Source organism: Triplophysa rosa, linkage group LG25 (genome assembly GCF_024868665.1).
Source record: "Triplophysa rosa linkage group LG25, Trosa_1v2, whole genome shotgun sequence".
Classification (NCBI taxonomy): domain Eukaryota; kingdom Metazoa; phylum Chordata; class Actinopteri; order Cypriniformes; family Nemacheilidae; genus Triplophysa; species Triplophysa rosa.
In genome coordinates this window covers 1,930,417-1,948,101 of record NC_079914.1, presented here as the reverse complement: position 1 = coordinate 1,948,101, position 17,685 = coordinate 1,930,417, and the positions used below count along the sequence as shown (strand labels likewise).

At 40.3% G+C, this 17,685-nt stretch overlaps 1 protein-coding gene across 3 annotated transcripts in view; it reads right to left on the bottom strand.

The window, feature by feature from the left end:
* Positions 1-17,685, bottom strand: part of LOC130548584 (lisH domain-containing protein ARMC9) — a 98,583-nt gene that overhangs the window by 36,907 nt on the left and 43,991 nt on the right. The window lies entirely within an intron of this gene.

Here is a 17,685-nt window from a genome sequence, read left to right as displayed (position 1 = left end):
ACAGAAAGGTTACATGACCTCTGTGTTAACTCAGGAATGGGGAGATCAGAATAAACCTATGGGGTATTATTCTCAGCAACTTGACACAGTAGCACTGGGGTGGGGGCCTTGCTTGCGAGCAGTTCTTGCTTTGCATTGTGTGACTCCTGTAGTGCTTGATCAGAAATTAACCATTCGATGTCGACATTCTGTACATGCTTTGTTTTCTCTAGGTAGAGCTTCACGTGTGACACTTCCAAGATGGATCAAATGGTCCACAGCAGTTACCAAACATTGTTATTGAAAAAGCTACACCATCAAACCCAGCTACATTGTTTTCACCGTCTGAAGCAACTCCAGATGGCCATGACTGTGCAGAGATTGTACAAAATGTAAGCGTAGGCGAACACTTAGACAATGTAATAATTGAAAATCCTAATTTGATTTTGTACACTGATGGGTCATCTTTTGTGGAAAATGGGGAATGCAAGGCAGGTTGGGCAGTGACCACTGATTCAGAAATTTTAGCTTCTGGGGCCCGTCACCAGGAACCTCATCTCAGCAAGCTGAATTGATTGGCCTTACAAAAGCATGTGAATTGGCAACTGACAAAACAGTAAATATTTACTGTGATTCCCGCTACGTGTTTGGTGTGGTTCATGATTTCGGAGCAGGTTGGCAGCAAAGAGGTTTCCTCACCTCTGCAGGTACGCCTATAAAGAATGGTAGAGTGGTGGAAAATCTTTTAAAGGCTCTGCAGCTTCCGCAAAAGGTTGCGGTATTGAAGGTGAAAGCTCATACGAAGAGCGATTCTGTTGAAATGAAGGGAAATTCTCTTGCTGACCAGGCAGCCAAGGTTGCCGCCGCAAGAACGACAGACATTCCTACTGCTCAAGCATGTCAACTGCAGGTTGTGACGAGGGAGGCGTGATGAGAGCCGTGGGAGGAAGAAGCGAGGCCGGGACACGATTGATAATGAGTGTCAGCTGGGCGTCATTCCGGCATCGTATCTCTCACGGAGGAGAGAGGAAGCATAAAAGGACGAACGGCAGGAGAATACGGCGAGAGAGGGCCGGGCCCGGACATTAGTTAAGTTTTGTTTAAGTTTGTTTATGTTCGTGTTGCCGGCAGTCGTCCGCGAGGGGCTGCCGGCTTGTTACTCTTGTGTTTATGTTTGTGTGGCCGGCAGTCGTCCGTGAGGGGCTGCCGGCCTGTTTTATTGGTGTTTATTGTTTATTTATTTTGAATTAAAATGTTTGATTGTTCGCCGGTTCCCGCCTCCTTCCTTCCGTTTTATTGAGCTATATTACACAGGTCATTGAACATCACACACAGCTCAAAGACATAGCAGAGATGCAAAATCAGTGCTCCCGAGAAGAAAAATGGGAGTGGATGGAAAATGGTTGTAAATTGTCAGATGACAACATTTGGAGATATCAAAACAGAACGGTAGCTCCAAAAGCCTTGCTTCCTTATCTTGCCACACAGATACACAGTGTAGGACACATAGGGGTTTCTCAATTGTGTTCACGCTTTAACACAGTATGGTGGACAAGGGGATTTAAGAGACATGCAGAAGCTGTAACTAACGGATGCATGACATGTCATAAACACAATTCGGCACCCCCGATTCCATCAGTTTCAAATCGAACACCTGCACCCTCTGGCCCGTTTCGTGAATTGCAATGCGATTTTATCACTCTTCCTAAATGTAAGGGTTATCAAGATGTTTTGGTGATAGTAGACAAGTTTTGTAGATGGGTAGAAGCTTTCCCCACTAAGAAAGGCGCTGCTCCTTTTACTGCTAAAGTCTTGGTTCGAGATGTGATTCCCAGATGGGGAATTCCAACCAGCATTGATTCTGATTGTGGCACGACGTTCACTGGCCAGGTGTGTCAGGAAGTTTGCAGACTCCTGAGAATGCAATGGCATTTCCATTGTCCAGGGCACCCACAATCATCAGGTGTGATTGAAAGAGTTAATCGGACTGGCACGACTGGCAAAATATGGAACAACAGGGCTGACATGGGTAGATGCTCTTCCGTTAGTTCTGTGCAGTATCCATTCATCAGCTAACAAAGAGACTGGACTGAGTCCTTTTGAGGTTATCACAGGCTGACCAATGTCGTTACCAGGAACTCCAGATCTTGCTGAGGCTGATGTGCATTTGATGTCAGATTCACTTTTAATGTACTGCATGACTTTGACCGAGGCTATACAAAAGGCTCAAAAACAGGTTCAGGAAGCTTGGAAAATGCCCCAAGAGGGGGGACATAGTGTTGTGCCAGGGCAAATGGTCTTTGTCAAGATGCTGCAACATTCAGGATTAGAACCAAGATGGGATGGTCCTTTTGTAGTCTTAGTAGTTACACCTTCTGCAGTGAAATTATTAGGCAAGACTAGATGGACACACATTAATCACTGTAAATTAGCTTTAGCTCATACTCCCAAAAAGTCGAAATGAGTCCTGCGAACCGCTGTAGGATGGAGTCGTGAGAAGAACCTTGTCTATTAGTGACTTGGGGGTCACCCTCACGATGAACATAGGGGGAGGGCTATGGGCAATTAGCTTACACCAAACTACAGCTTAGTCATACGGTCTCTGCTTGACTTTTACAGGGGAGTCAAAATAGTTAAAGTAAGGTCAACGCTTCAACACCGGTTGATGACATTGTTTGTTTCCTTGAATGTGGAACTCCTCTGTCTCCTTTCTCTTTTCTTCTTGTGTTTACAGATTGATGTCGGCAGCCTTCAAGCAGGTTGCAGAAAGATTCAGGTCTCATCGTACAGAGGACACTCCGTGGCGTCAAAAACCTGCAGACCGGATAAGAGGGGCGTCACTCAATTTACAACCTCGAGATCAGTACGCTGAGAGACCACGTTATCAAGAGTTGGCGAACTCTGATTATGTGTCTGCATTTCAAGAACAAAGACAATTCTGAGGGAATAGTCCACAATTTAGCTTAAGTTCTACATGAACAGGTGGCTAAAATCAACAAAGATCATGGTATATTCTCATCTGAATTGGATATATGGTTCGGATCAATATTAGGTCCAATCTGGAATCATTTGAAAGCATTTGTAACAATTGAAGTGTCAGGGGTATTAATCATCTTGCTCTTGTACATTAATTTGAAGTTGTTTATTTGCTTTGCCAAAAGTACAATGCTGGTCAGACAACAGCTCATTGAGACACACCTCCTTTACTCATGCTAGTACGCGGTATGAAAGAGAAAATGATCTGTCCATTTAAAGGGCACGGAGAAGGGAAAAGAATGGTCGGATCAACTAAACATTTTTTTGTTGGTTTGTTATGATTATGCAGGTTGCTTGCTTTTAATCAGTTAGATTTATAATCATACATAATCTAATTATTTCATATATGATTAAGAGGGGGGAATGATGGATCTGGATAGAAACATACACTGTTTCTTGTTTTATTTCATTTTATTATTCTATTTCATTTATCTCATTCATTATAATATTCACTTATCATATGTATTCATTCATCTATTTTATTATTAACTTCTATTCGTATTATTTTGTTCTTTACTTTCCTGTTGTTTAACCTCATTGGGAGTTGTATTGTCTCTTATGCTGATATGAGTTTCCAATGGTCTCTATCTCAAGGTTCATAATAACGCCATGAGACAATGTTTTGATACTGTAATCCTGAATGTTTAAAAACCCATACTGAATCTGTTTTAGTCAGACGAAGTTTGACAGAGCATCAAAGCTCAACTGAGATTATTCAATAAATAATTTTTCAGTTTATTTAACATCACTTCGTCTCCTGCCTGCTGTTCTTCCCTTCAGCGCTGTATCTATTGACTCACAACGGAGTTGATATTTCGAGGTTTAATAAGTTCCTGACGGAGAGAGATCTAGTGAAACTGCACTCTAAATTTATGATCAGAAAGATCTACAAGCCATATCTTATAGTTGGATCTATCATATGGAACATCCGTCATTAGTTAAGCAGTATTCTTGGTTGTTACGTATGGTGGTTTTCGGTCCAATAAGTAACACTTCTGTTTTGTCTGAGTTCAGTAATAAAAAGTTGTTACTCATCCAGTTTTTCATATCGACTATGCATTCCATTATTCGATGGAACTGCTGTGTTTCATGAGGTTTCAAGGAAATATAAATAAATATTGTGTCGCTTTATTATATCTCCTAGAGGTAGCATGTACAATGCAAAGAGCAGAGGCCCTAAGACTGAGCCCTGTGGTACACCGTACTGGACTTGCGATTTGCGTGACACCTCCTTGTTTATTGCTACAAATTGAAAATGGTCGGATAAATAAGATTTAAACCATTTCAAAGCTATTCCATTAATGCCAACGTAATTTTTGAGTCTATGTAGGAGTGTGCTGTGGTCAATGGTGTCGAATGCAGCACTAAGGTCTAGCAGCACCAATAACGAGATACAACCTCGGTCAGATGCCAATAGCAGATCATTTGTAACTCTGATCAAAGCAGTCTCTGTACTGTGACATGCTCTAAATCCAGACTGGAAATCTTCATTGATGTCATTCCTTTGGAGGAAGGAACATAATCGAGTTGAAACTACTTTTTCCAGAACTTTAGATATGAAAGTTAGATTCGATATAGGACTGTAGTTCCCTAGTTCTCTAGGGTCGAGTTTTTTTGACAAGGGGCCTTATAACAGCCACCTTATATGCTTTAGGCACAGAGATGAGTTAATAATGCTAAGAAGATGATCTATAATTTCTGGGAGCATCTCTTTCAGTAGATTTGTAGGTATAGGGTCTAGCATGCATGTTGTTGATTTAGATGATCTAATGATTTTAGACAGTTCATCGTGATCAACGGTAGAAAATAATTCCAATTTCTTATTGGGGCACTGTAGTTAGTTTGTTCAGCGGGTTTCACTTCTGTTTGCATTGTTATAATTTTTTCTCAAATATCTTGAATTTTATTTGTGAAGTAGTTAATAAATTCATCACTGCTATGCTGATATCCAGAATCAGAAGTCGCTGACGATTTATTTTTTGTTAATTTAGCCACTGTGTTAAATAAAAACATAGGGTTGTGCTGGTTTTCTTCTATTAGTGATAAAAAGTAGGCGGATCTAGACGTTTTTAGGGCTTTCCTGTATTTTCGAATACTATCCTTCCATGCTGCAGGAAATACCTCTAATTTAGTTTTCTTAAAGTTGCGCTCCATTTTTCGGGCCGCTATCTTTAGAGCCTGAGTGTGTTCATTATACCACGGGGTTGGGCTGCCATTTTTAATCTTCTTTAAACGCAGAGGAGCAACTGTGTCTAGCGTTTCTGAGAAGGTGGAGTTACATTTTTAAATGGTAATGTCAAGATCTTCAACGTTATTACTCATGCTAGAGATTTGAGACAATTCAGGCAGATTATCGAGAAACGCATCTTTGGTAACCCATATTTGTAACAAGAAGTTTGATTTGCAGCCGTAGGCCAGTGAAGCAAACATAATACCAGATAATGATCTGAAATGTCTTCACTCTGATGAAGGATTTTAACGCCGTCCACATTTATACCGTAAGCAGAGATGGGAAGTAACGAAGTACAAATACTTTGTTACTGTACTTAAGTAGATTTTTCTAGTATCAGTACTTTACTCCACTATTTATTTTTCTGACTACTTTTTACTTTCACTTCTTACATTTTTACGCAATACCTGTACTTTCTACTTCTTACATTTTCAAACCAGGCTCGTTACTTTAGTTTTAATCTGTATTTGATGCACAATCAATATTATTTCTTGTCATTGCGTGACTTTTTCAACCTAATGATAGGTCTGCCTAAAAGCCGAAGCGCTGTGTGAGGTGGCCACTAGCCAATCAAATGTAAGAAGGCGGGAGTTACTGTTTACAGAGCAAAGCGGTGACCAATAAAATCAAAGAAGACGGAGTAACTGTTCTCAGATCTCGAGCGTGATATTCTGCATCATGTGGTGACTCGTGAATGGTAGGGTTTTTTAGCGCGAAAGGACCAGATTTTAAATATGTAATTTAGCTATTTAGCTATTCGCATGTTCTACAAACATATACTTCACGAAAGATGTACTGTAGCTCTGTCAGAAGTTAAAGCAGCTCGTTAAGGTAAGCGCATTATTGTTGCTGTTGTTCATTAGTATGTATGAATTGCATGTTTTTTGCTATCGTGGTGTGTGCGTTAAGTTCATGAACGAGTGAAAAATACCTGCTCATTGCGTTGCTTTCGATGAACTAATTATAGTGGGCACTTTTGCACAAAAATGCGCTAATTTCCTGATTGCCATTTGAAGTGGTTTCTGGACATATCCTATTAGTCTTATTTTCTAATTTTCTTAATGCATTTGCCTTGTTTGATCTGTTTGATCTATTTTCCTGATTTTTATTATATTTTTTCATCTTGTCATGATTAAAATTATAAGGAAATAAAAAACGATCCTTATCAACGTTGATTGACATTGCAATAAAATACTATCACATTATTTTGGAAGTTAAAATTTTGGGCTGGTTTTTGTTGGAGTGAGTAGGTTTTAGTGAGCCTTTGGGCTGGAAATCATCCACCTAATCTAGCAACACTGACATCAGTTTTAATGTTGAACGAGTGTAACGTACAATGTAAGAGGCTAAACATTTAATATTTTAAAGCGAGGCATAATTTCAAGAAATGTGTTTAACCAATCGAGAAAAACAGTAATGGTTACCAAGTAAATTGACTTGCCTAATTAATTATCTCTTTATTTCTCAGTTTTCTCTTTTTGACAAGATCTCCCAAGTGTCTACAACCTTTGTATAATGATATGTCCATGAATGGTCTGTGCTTAAAATTTAAAGGGACAGTTAATCTAAAATTGAAAGCAGTGAAATTCTGTTATAAAATGTTTTGACAATCACAGTACCAAACAGTCATTTCCTGGCTATTATGCATCGCAGACATAGGCTAGTAGTCTAAGAAGCTGCCACAGACCAAGGCTGAAGGCAACACAAAGAATAGCTAAAATTATGGATGAGAACTTGAGACAAAGGGAATTCTGTCACAATTATTATCAATACGCTTCTCCTTTACACGCTTATCTTACATCATAATTGTATTATAAATTTGTGTTTTTTCCACTACCTAGGTAGTGGCAAATAGATTTATTCCATCAGTCTTTTTTATGCTTGTGTTCTACATAATGGTAGTTCAGTTGTGAGGTACGAGCGTGACTCTAAAACAGGTAGTAGTATTGGCTACTTTTTACTTAAGTACATTTTAGAGCCCATACTTTATACTTTTACTTGAGTAAACAAGTTTAGTCAGTACTTCAACTTTTACTTGAGTACTTTTAAACATGAGTATCTGTACTTCTACTTAAGTAAAGGATGTGTGTACTTTTGCCATCTCTGACCGTAAGACAGTATTAAATCTAAAGTATGATTACGAAGGTGAGTGGGTCCTGACACATGCTGTCTAACGCCCATGGAGTTAAGAGTGTTTTTGAAAGCCATTCCTAAAGCATCTATATCGTCATATATAAAATTCTTTAATAAAATCTGTGAGGTGCCCTGGAGGCCTATATACAACAGCCAGAATAAATTTTAAAAATGTTTTATCCTTAGTATTACGTGTTGAAACATGAAGTACCATGACTTCAAAAGAATTGTATTTAGAGTTAGACTTCTGGGAAATGCTAAAAGAGTTATTGTATAGTGCAGCGACACCTCCCCCTCTGCCTTTTAGACGAGGCTCATGTTTATAATAATAATCTTGGGGGACAGATTCATTTAAAGTAATATAATCATCTGGTTTTAGCCATGTTTCTGTCAAACAGAGCATGTCTATTTTATGATCTTTTATCATATCGTTAACAAAAAGTGCTTTATTAGCGAGAGATCTAATATTTAGCAATCTGAGTCGTAACAGTTAATTATCTGTATTAGAAAGTGACCGATTAGTCAGATATGGTGACCCATACCTGAAATGTGACCTCTGCATTTAACCCATCCAGAGAGTAGTGAACACACGCACAGCAAGTACACACGTACACCCGGAGCAGTGGGCAGCTATCACTGCAGCGCCCGGGGAGCAAATAGGGGTAAGGTGCCTTGCTCAAGGGCACCTCAGTCGTTACCCGCCGGCCCTGGGAATCGAACCGGCAACCTTCTGGTCACGAGTCCGACTCTCTAACCATTAGGCCAATTATAATATTTTTACAAATTATTAAGCAATCTAAAGTGTTGAAAATAACTTGAGAGCAAATGTCTTAACTCCATTGGACACTTCAACTGTCTGAGAAGTCTCATAACTCCACCTCTTCTTCACTCCGCGGGAGTCTCTCGGCATTACGTCTCCTGATTGAAAGTCGCAACGAATCCTCGTCGAGCAACACGTCCTCTGAGGTAAATGTCCTCAAAACACTGGTTATTCATGATTCAGTTATATTAATTATATAATAACAGTTTATATAATATTGTAATAAAGTTCAATAGAAGGGAAGGAAGGAGGCGGGAACCGGCATCATTCACAAAACTTTAATCAAAATAAATAAACAATAATCCAACAAATAAAAGGCACACGAACATAAACAAACTTAACTGTTTCCGGGCCCGGGTCCTCTCTCTCGATGGTCCGGTCGCTCATCCTCTTATGCTCCCGAGCTCCCCCATGAGGCATGCGGGGACCGGCGGTCGCACAGCTGACACTCGTTGCCACTTACGCCGCCGGCCCCGCCTTACCCGCCCCACGGCTCTCGCCCCGCCTTCCTCGCTACAAATATATATAACAGTTTTATCTCGATCTTTAAGTAATGGTAGTGCTAAGGTGTAATGTATCGTTTCTGAGGATGCTAGATTTTTCTTTCTGCTAGGTCTAGCATTTGATGTTAGCTATCTTGTTGATTAAAATCTTCAAAGGTTTTGTTTCTGATAATGAATTTAAAGCACAAAATTGCCTGCCATTGACTTAGTTAGCCACTATGCATTGGTTTTGTCATCATGTTTGGTGAGATAGCGAACGTGATTTTCGTGGGGCTTAAAGAAAAAAAAAAAATTGACCCCCGCTAGTTCTGGCGCTCGTCTGAGGATCGGAAATTAGCGCAAGACAATCCACTGCAATGCGGACTAAACCCTGTACATTGCAGATAAGATTGTAGCTTACAATGTCAAGGCATGCCGTCATGTTCAACAAGTACCTGCCTTTGCCGTCATGTTCATTACTTTAAGCAAGCTAACTGGCTTCTTGCCTCGTTATCATACGTAACGTAAACATGCCGTATAACTTGGGGAAACAATTATTTGACCTTTATTCATTTTATTTTTTGCAGCAACCATGTCTGTGTCCTTAAAGGAACTCTGTCAGATGGTCAATGTGCCATACGATCAGGCAAGGGCCCTAATTGAGAGTGAGAGCTCTGACGGAGAGAGTGTAGAGAGAGAGGAAGCAACAGTGGTGGAGGATACAGTGGTGCATGCTGGTAGAGTGAATTTCTGAGAGATATTAATGATTTCACATGCCAAAATGGATGACTTTCATGCAGATGGATTTCACAACAATAGACATTTGTTAAAAGAAATTCATATTAGTTCATCATTAACTAATAACGTATACGTAACGTTATTATAAAGTGTTACCCCTTCAACTATAGCCCTCACTGTTGACAGTTTATAAAGATGTAACTCATTCATGCACGTTTGGTTTGTGTGTGTATTTTGAAGTTTTCCATGGTGGAAGCGAAGAGGACCTGGATGCATAGAATTCGTGCTCAGATGCTGAGGAAGACGCACCTCCAAGGAAAAGACTGAGAGCTGAAAACACCTGGAAGAATGTCATCAACAAGAAAAGAAGAATGGTTGGGAAGTCATACGTTGGAAAACAGAAGCAGAAGGAAATAATGAGGGAGCCACGGGCTATGGGGCCTAGATGTTCATCAGCAGCATGTGCCAAGTCAGCTAAACATCACTGCAGTGCAATCGGCAATCCTGAGAGGAATAACATTTTCAATGACTTTTGGCAACATATGACCTGGGAGGAGAAGAGGGTGTATGTGAATGGTCTAATTGATGTGGTCCCCGTCCAAAGGAGAAGGGGGGCTGAAAATTCACGAAGATCAAATTCCCTGTAGTTTTTTTTTACGGGTCAGCGGGCAGAGAAGACGCGTCTGCAAAGGTATGTTTTTGTCTACCCTAGGAATAGGCGAGTGGTCTGCCCTTAACTGGGCAAAGGAAGGACACACACAAGCAGACACTGAGGGACAAACACACAGCAACGCACGTCGTTCAGTGCCAGGCCATGAATTCCTTCGCAGCTTTTTGCAGGACCTCCCAAAGATGCCCTCACACTACTGCAGATCCACAACATCCAAACAGTATCTGGAACCTGTGTTTGAGTCGATGGCTGATCTGTATGCAGTGTATTGTCGCGCTGCAGCAGAGAAGAATGTAACACCTTTGTCAAGGCAAGTGTTCACAGATGAGTTCAAGCGTCTCAACCTAGGCCTTTACCACCCTAAAAAGGACCAGTGCAACATCTGTTGTGCTTTCAAGACCGGCAACTTACCTGATGAGGAGTGCCAGCACCACCTCATTCAAAAAGAAGAGGCCCGCGCTGAAAAGTTGTCCCGACAAAAGCAAGGCCAGCAACAACATCATGGTCATATGTATGGACTTACAAGCCCTCCTTTTGTGCCCAAAGCTAAAAGCCTCTGCATTGTATTACAAAACAAAGCTTGCAGTTCACAATTTTACCCTGTACAACATGCTGACACACAGTGCCACATGTTATGTCTGGCATGAAGGTGAGGGATCCCTGTCTGCCAGTGAGTTTGCGTCATGCATTGTCGACAACCTCTCTGCACACACTGAGCCTGACACATTTATTCTGTGGAGTGATGGCTGCGGGTATCAGAACCAGAATGCAGTTCTAAGCAATGCACTTCTTCTGTTCTCCATGAAGAAAAACAAAGTCGTCATTCAGAAGTACCTTGAGAAAGGGCATACTCAGATACTACCTCTCTGCATACTACCTCTCTGCACACACTGAGCCTGACACATTTATTCTGTGGAGTGATGGCTGCGGGTATCAGAACCGGAATGCAGTTCTAAGCAATGCACTTCTTCTGTTCTCCTTGAAGAAAAACAAAGTCGTCATTCAGAAATACCTTGAGAAAGGGCATACTCAGATGGAATGCGACTCCGTTCACAGCGTCATCGAGAGGCGTCTGAGGGACCAGGATGTGTATCTCCCAGCGGTGTATGTTAACCTGATGAAGAGGGCCCGTGTGAAGCCTCATCCATATGAAGTCAAGTACATCGACCACACCTTCTTCCAGGACTTCACCAAGCTAAGGCTCTGCAAGTCTCTGCGCCCTGGAGTAAGGCCTGGTGACCCAACTGTCCATGATATCAGAGCCATCAGGTAATTACCAATGTAAATCTTATGTCTTACCAATATACTGTATGCATGACATTATGATGTTGCATATTGTTTTATGAAATCTTACACTGATTATGTTGTTGTGTTATATTTTGTGCTATTAGGTACAACAACAATGGAACGATGGACTTCAAAATCAACCACTCTGATGACTGGAATCCACATCCGAGTCACCAACTCCGAAACTCCACCTCAGACAGCCACACAGTCACCCCACTCTATTCAGACCGCCTGAAGATCAAAGAGCAGAAATTCAAACACCTCCAAGACCTGAAGGAAGTCATCCCAAAGGACTTTCACAGCTTTTACGACAATTTGTTTCACTAGCTTAATGTAGGATGCAGTATTAACACAGTCAATATGATGGCAATGTAACAACACACACAGAGCCTCACAGATACTGACACACAGACAAGGGCTCACCCTACTCACAAACACAAATACACTCAGTAATGGGCTTAGTAAAGCAAGCCTTAACTATGATTTTATCTGTGTTAAACTATGTTATCAGTTATTGATGTTTTTTAAATATCTACTTATTACTAGGCTTATTATACATGTGCATTGAAGTTTTAAAATGTATCTAATATAATACTTGAATTGAATTAAATGTTTTGGATACCACCATTAAATTATTGTTTTGATAATTATTTTACTGACTTTAAGTTCAGCTGTTAGGCCTACTTCTAGACTATGCCTCTCTTGGAACTGTGAATGTAAAATACAAAATATAGAAGCAAGGTATTTATTTATGGGAGAAAAAAGGGCTGTCTACTGGCCAAGTAAGCCTATCTTTGGATAACTCTGTCTGTTTTTTAGACAATAACGAGTGAAAATAGTTAGGTTAGATACATTTGAGTAGGCCTGTTTTGTTAAAAATCGAAAGCTGTAATGCTTCGGTGCAGAAGGAAGCCCGTGAGCCACGAAGGTAAGTTTGCGAGCAGATTCGGATCATTTCCGCCTATTAGACAGCCTAGTCAGCTCATTGCTTTTTGTATTACATCACTTATAGTTCTTAAACCTTTAAAATAGAGTTTAGGAAGATGTATGTAGTCGTTAGCTTTGGTTAACTATTGAAGCCTTTTCTCTTGTTAAGAGGCTCAACGCGACCGCCGACTTTATTTGCGTGCAGATTAATTTCCGCCTATATTATACAGCCCGTTTAACGTTTTTTTTTGGTACTGCATCACTCATAGCTCTAACGTTTAAAATAGAGTTTAGGAAGATGCATGTAACCACAATCATTAGCTTTCAATAGCTTTTAAAGCCTCGTCTCTTGTCAAAAGGCTCAACGCGACTGCAGACTTTGATGAACACTGCTGGCAGCAGCGACGTCTGTGTTCATACCATTCTTATCAATGACAGCGTAATCTCGTATCTCCCTGCTCCCAAGTCATAATCCTTGTATCTCCGATTAAACATGGTTTTGGGGAAATGTTGTGTTAATGTTGGTACACAACAGTATATGATAGCAATATAAGGTATAATACCAACTTTAACGATACAATGTTTAATAACTCAAAAAATATGCAGTTTTTTAATTTCCTGAAAAATAATGGTTTTGGAGATATGAGGATTCCACCCGACAGCGACGATTTGTTTAACGTTTAGTAAATTACTTTTAAGAGGTTTACGCATTATTTTATGTATGCTAATCCGGGGGACAGACACAGTCCCTATTTTATGATGTTTGGGAGAAGGGATTATTACATGTTGTGCATTTTGTGTATTCTGCGACGTGAGACGGCAAGCAGACAGTTGGTTAATTCTGTCTGCTCCCTGACCTGGGCCCCAGTGAGTCAAGTTTTAGCATTAAAGGGGTCATATGGCGCGAATACGTGTTTTTCTGTATCTTTGGTGTGTAATAAGTTGCCCATGCATGTATTAGACAGGTAAAATTGCAAATATTAAAGTGTCGGAACAAAACATGCATGCTATCTAAACCCAAACGCTCACCCAGACCTGCCTGAAACACCTCGTGTAACCACACCCAAACAAATCTACGTCAGTTCGTGGTATGATTTGACTAAGACCGCCCAAATGTATACGCAAGTAAGGTGGGGGGACCTGTCAGCACAATTGCTTTGGAACCTGTGATGGTAAGAGGCTTTACATTTCCGTCACACACTTGCAGTATTCGACCAATCACTACGCACTGGTTAACTGGCCAATCATAGCACACCTCGCTTTTCAGAGCAACGGCTTTGTAAACAATCTGCGCGTTTCAGAGAGGCGGTGCAAAGAGGAGATACAAACATGCACGGTATGTGGAAAATACAGCGTTTTTAACCTTACAATCGTGAATACACATTGCATTAAATCTAAAACAAACGATAATATGCATTTTAGCCGTGTCATATGTCCCCTTTAAAACTGTGTCATATTTCTAGACAAGAGGGAAGCCCCAGCCCAGGAGAGATGGAGACCATCTCGTTTCAACAGGTCAGGTCTGCCCTCAAAACTCTTCCAGTTATTTATAAAAACTATATCATTCTGCAGGCACCACTCAGACAACCAGCCATTTAGTGATGATAATCTGCTATAAATCTCATCACCACGATAATCAGTGAGTGGGCCAGAGAATATTACAGTGTCTGACATCTTGCTTGCGAGCTCACACACCTCTTTAATGTTATCTTTTGTGATCTCCGATTGACGGAGTCGAACATCATTTGTGCCGACGTGAATAACAATCTTACTGAATTTACGATTAGCCTTAGCCAGCACATTTAAATTTGACTTGATGTCAGGCGTTCTGGCTCCCGGTAAACATTTGACTATGGTGGCTGGTGCTGGTGCCAAAGTTCAGAACAATAGAATCACCGATAACTACCACTTTCAGCAGGTTTCTCAGTCGGTGCGTCACTGAGCGGGGCAAACCTGTTCGAGACTGTAATCGAAAGGTTGAATGATGTTTTGTTGAATGCTATCTCAGTTTCCCAGCTGCGGGGGATCTTCAACCGGAACCAAGCTGTGTTCACTAACGTTGCTCGCATCCAAAGTGTTTTCTATGGTCCTTACACTCTTACTATCCTCAGATAAAGATTGGATGCGAGACACTAATTCTAAGATCTTCTCTGTCAGCCTAACTATTTCCCTGCATTTATCGCATGTAAAACCCTCGCCGCTGACAGAGAAGGCTAAGCTAAACATATGACATGAAGTGCAAGTAACAATACTAGGAATAGAAGCCATAACTCACCGGGTTTGAAGAGTAATTCTGATTTACCAAGGTTGCTCGATGAATCGTAGAATATACGCTTTAGAGAAACAGTTAGCACACAAGACAAACTAGAGGGCAAGATGATATTCCACAGTGTAAACAGAAACAGAAAGCAAGCTAACACGCTAATGCTATGCTAACAGCATTAAGTTAACTATCAATTTTGGTTTAGAATCTTCAAGTAAATAACAAGAACAGGGTTATTGAGATATCAGGATAAGTTAGCAACGACAGTGATAAGTAACAATATTAAAATACACTAATATTAAAATGAAGTGCAAGTGCAGGGATACAAACAAACCGCCGGCAGCGACGCAGACAGGAACCGGCCTAGAACATGTAAATATATATCAAATTTCTAGCGCTACTAGAAATGTACCATAAGCTCTCCAACAGTTTTGGACAATGCACATCAATGATACGTCTTTCTTTTGCGCAAAAAAATCATCCTACCTGTTTATTTTATACTGCTACGGGAATCTGATAGTGTATTTCCGTTGTTAAATCATTCTACTTATTTATTTAACACTGGTAGGACTATCTGACAGGGTATTTTGCATTGTAAAATCATCCTACCTGTTTATTTTGTCGATGTGGTTTAGATTATATTAAGTTTTGCCCTGCGGTAGGAAAATCTGACCGGGTAGGACAATTCGACAGAACACCAGCACATGATGCTACACGTGAGACTCCCTTCTCCCTCGCTTCGAAAGAAAGGCTCACACAGGACACTTTTTTGTGTGTTCAGCTGTACGTAATGGCACAAAATAAATATTTTTGATCTTGCTTGACTTTTAATGCTTTTTCACCGCTTTGGAATCGAAGCTAAGAATCGTTAAGAATCAGAATCAATAAGCAGAATCGAATTTGGAATCAGAATCGGTAAATTTGAAACGATGCCCAACCCTAGCTGTGTGTTGAGTTATTTTGAGGGGACAGCAAATTTACACTGTTATACAAGCTGTACACTCACTACTTTACATTGTAGCAAAGTGTAATTTCTTCAGTGTTGTCACATGAAAAGGTATACAATATTTACTAAAATGTGAGGGGTGTACTCTTAGAGCTTGAAAAATACTCTAATCTTGCGCAATCCAAGTCCCAAACTTGATCATTCGTAACATTTCAACCATGTAACAGACGTCACCGCCAAGGTCAAAACAAAGACACTCAACACACACAAGCAATTGTCCCGAACCGTTCTCATCACTGATCCAGAAACAATGAGGATATCCTAAATTGAGGATAGAGTTGTACAGATCCTGCTTGCACATTAACACATTATTTGACTTGAGGGCAGAACTATTTACTTCTTCCCTCTGTTGATGACAAGGCAGCCAAAGATTTAAGACACGTTTCCTGTGGGTGTCACGAAGAGCCTTTGTTTCTACCTTGCATAATCCCAAAGTTCTTTAAACGTCTTTAAAAGATAATTTTGGTTACTGGATCAACAAGGAAGTAGACAGGTCTAGAAAAAGCAGAACTCAATTAGACATTATAATCAATGTAACTTGACATTGCACAAAGTCTATGAAGACTAACAAGTTTTTTTTGCAATGTTCCTCAATTTACATTTATAATAAGGCAGTTACAATGGAAGTCACATAGGGCAATGCGTTACACTTGGAACACCTTTTTAAAAACAACTTAACATTGTACATGTTCGCATGAAGCTAGTCTTATAAAATGACTTGGGGACTATGTCATTAAAGGCAAAAACTTTTGTGCGTTTACAAGAATATAAATAATTTGATTTTGTAAAGCAGTGTTTCTCAATCCTGGTTCTGGAATATCCCCCAAACTGTACATTTTAGAAGTCTACCATATCTCTCACATCAGACACACCTGAACTGGGTATGTCAGAAACTTGAAAACCAGCAATGAATATACTCCCGGAACAGGATTGGGGAACTCTGATGTGAAGAATACTAATGCAATTTTGTTCGATTAGGCCAGAGGAGGCAATCACAGCCATGCTGATATAGAGCCCTATCACATGTCTAGGAGAACAATATTGCATTTATACCGTTCAGTTAGACGGCACAAGTGTGTAGGAAAATCCGAAACAACACTAGGGTGTCTTCAAAACCCTCCGGTTTTGAAAGAAAATGTGGATCTACTTTCTTCCGCCACCAATTCCAGCCCAGCATAACAGTTAAACAAGCCTCCCTTACTAATTCCAAACTGTCACATATTTAAAATATGCACTGGGCTGCTTCAGTTAAGTTATTAGTGAGAAAAAATGAGGCAGGACATGCGTGTGAATAAAAGAGAGAGACCGTAAAGGGCAACTCACAGAGAATGCGTTATTCCCATTGCACTGCGGCACTTTCAACATATGTATGTTTACAGTAGAAGGTTGACAGCAATTTATGTTATGTAAAGTGCGTCTTGATACCCTGGTGTCCCGTGCCGTAATTTTTTAAAGCATTCCTGAGCACTGTGAATTGCTCTAAGAGACACTGCCAAATGTTAGTGTGTTTTACTTTCAGTTTCATAAGTCCGACTTGGCTTAGTGGCAGAGTGATACAAACTGTGAAGCGGCTCCCGTGGTGATACTGGTGGAATATTGCATGGCTCTCAGCTAATCAGATCCGAGAACTAGAAAAGAAACTGTTTTTTTAAAGGAATTTAAATTTAAAGGAATAGTTCATCCAAATATGATTTTTTTATTCTAAAATTGCTAGAATACCTTCTGTGTGAAGGCAAAAATATCCCAGGATTGACCCAGATATCGATTCTGGAAGGGACCTATTAACATTGCCGGGATCAGTCCCAGAAATCTCCTTTCCTTGAACTTATTTGTGGAGCGCTGCGTTTCACAAACTGAACCAAACTCAGCAACATATTGTCACCGTTTTTTCCCTTTTGTTTTGTTAATCGTCAAATATTCCGCGTATATTTATTCGCATCGCATGTTTTGCATTATATATTGAAGGGAACTTGTCGTGATGGACACTTCAGAGAGAGATATTTGTGTTGACAATCCGAGCAAACAGCAAGACAACTAGAACAACAACCAAACAGTATGGAGAAGGATATGCTTCTAAGCTTAATGTTCTTGGTTTCAGTGTGTTGGTTTTGTAT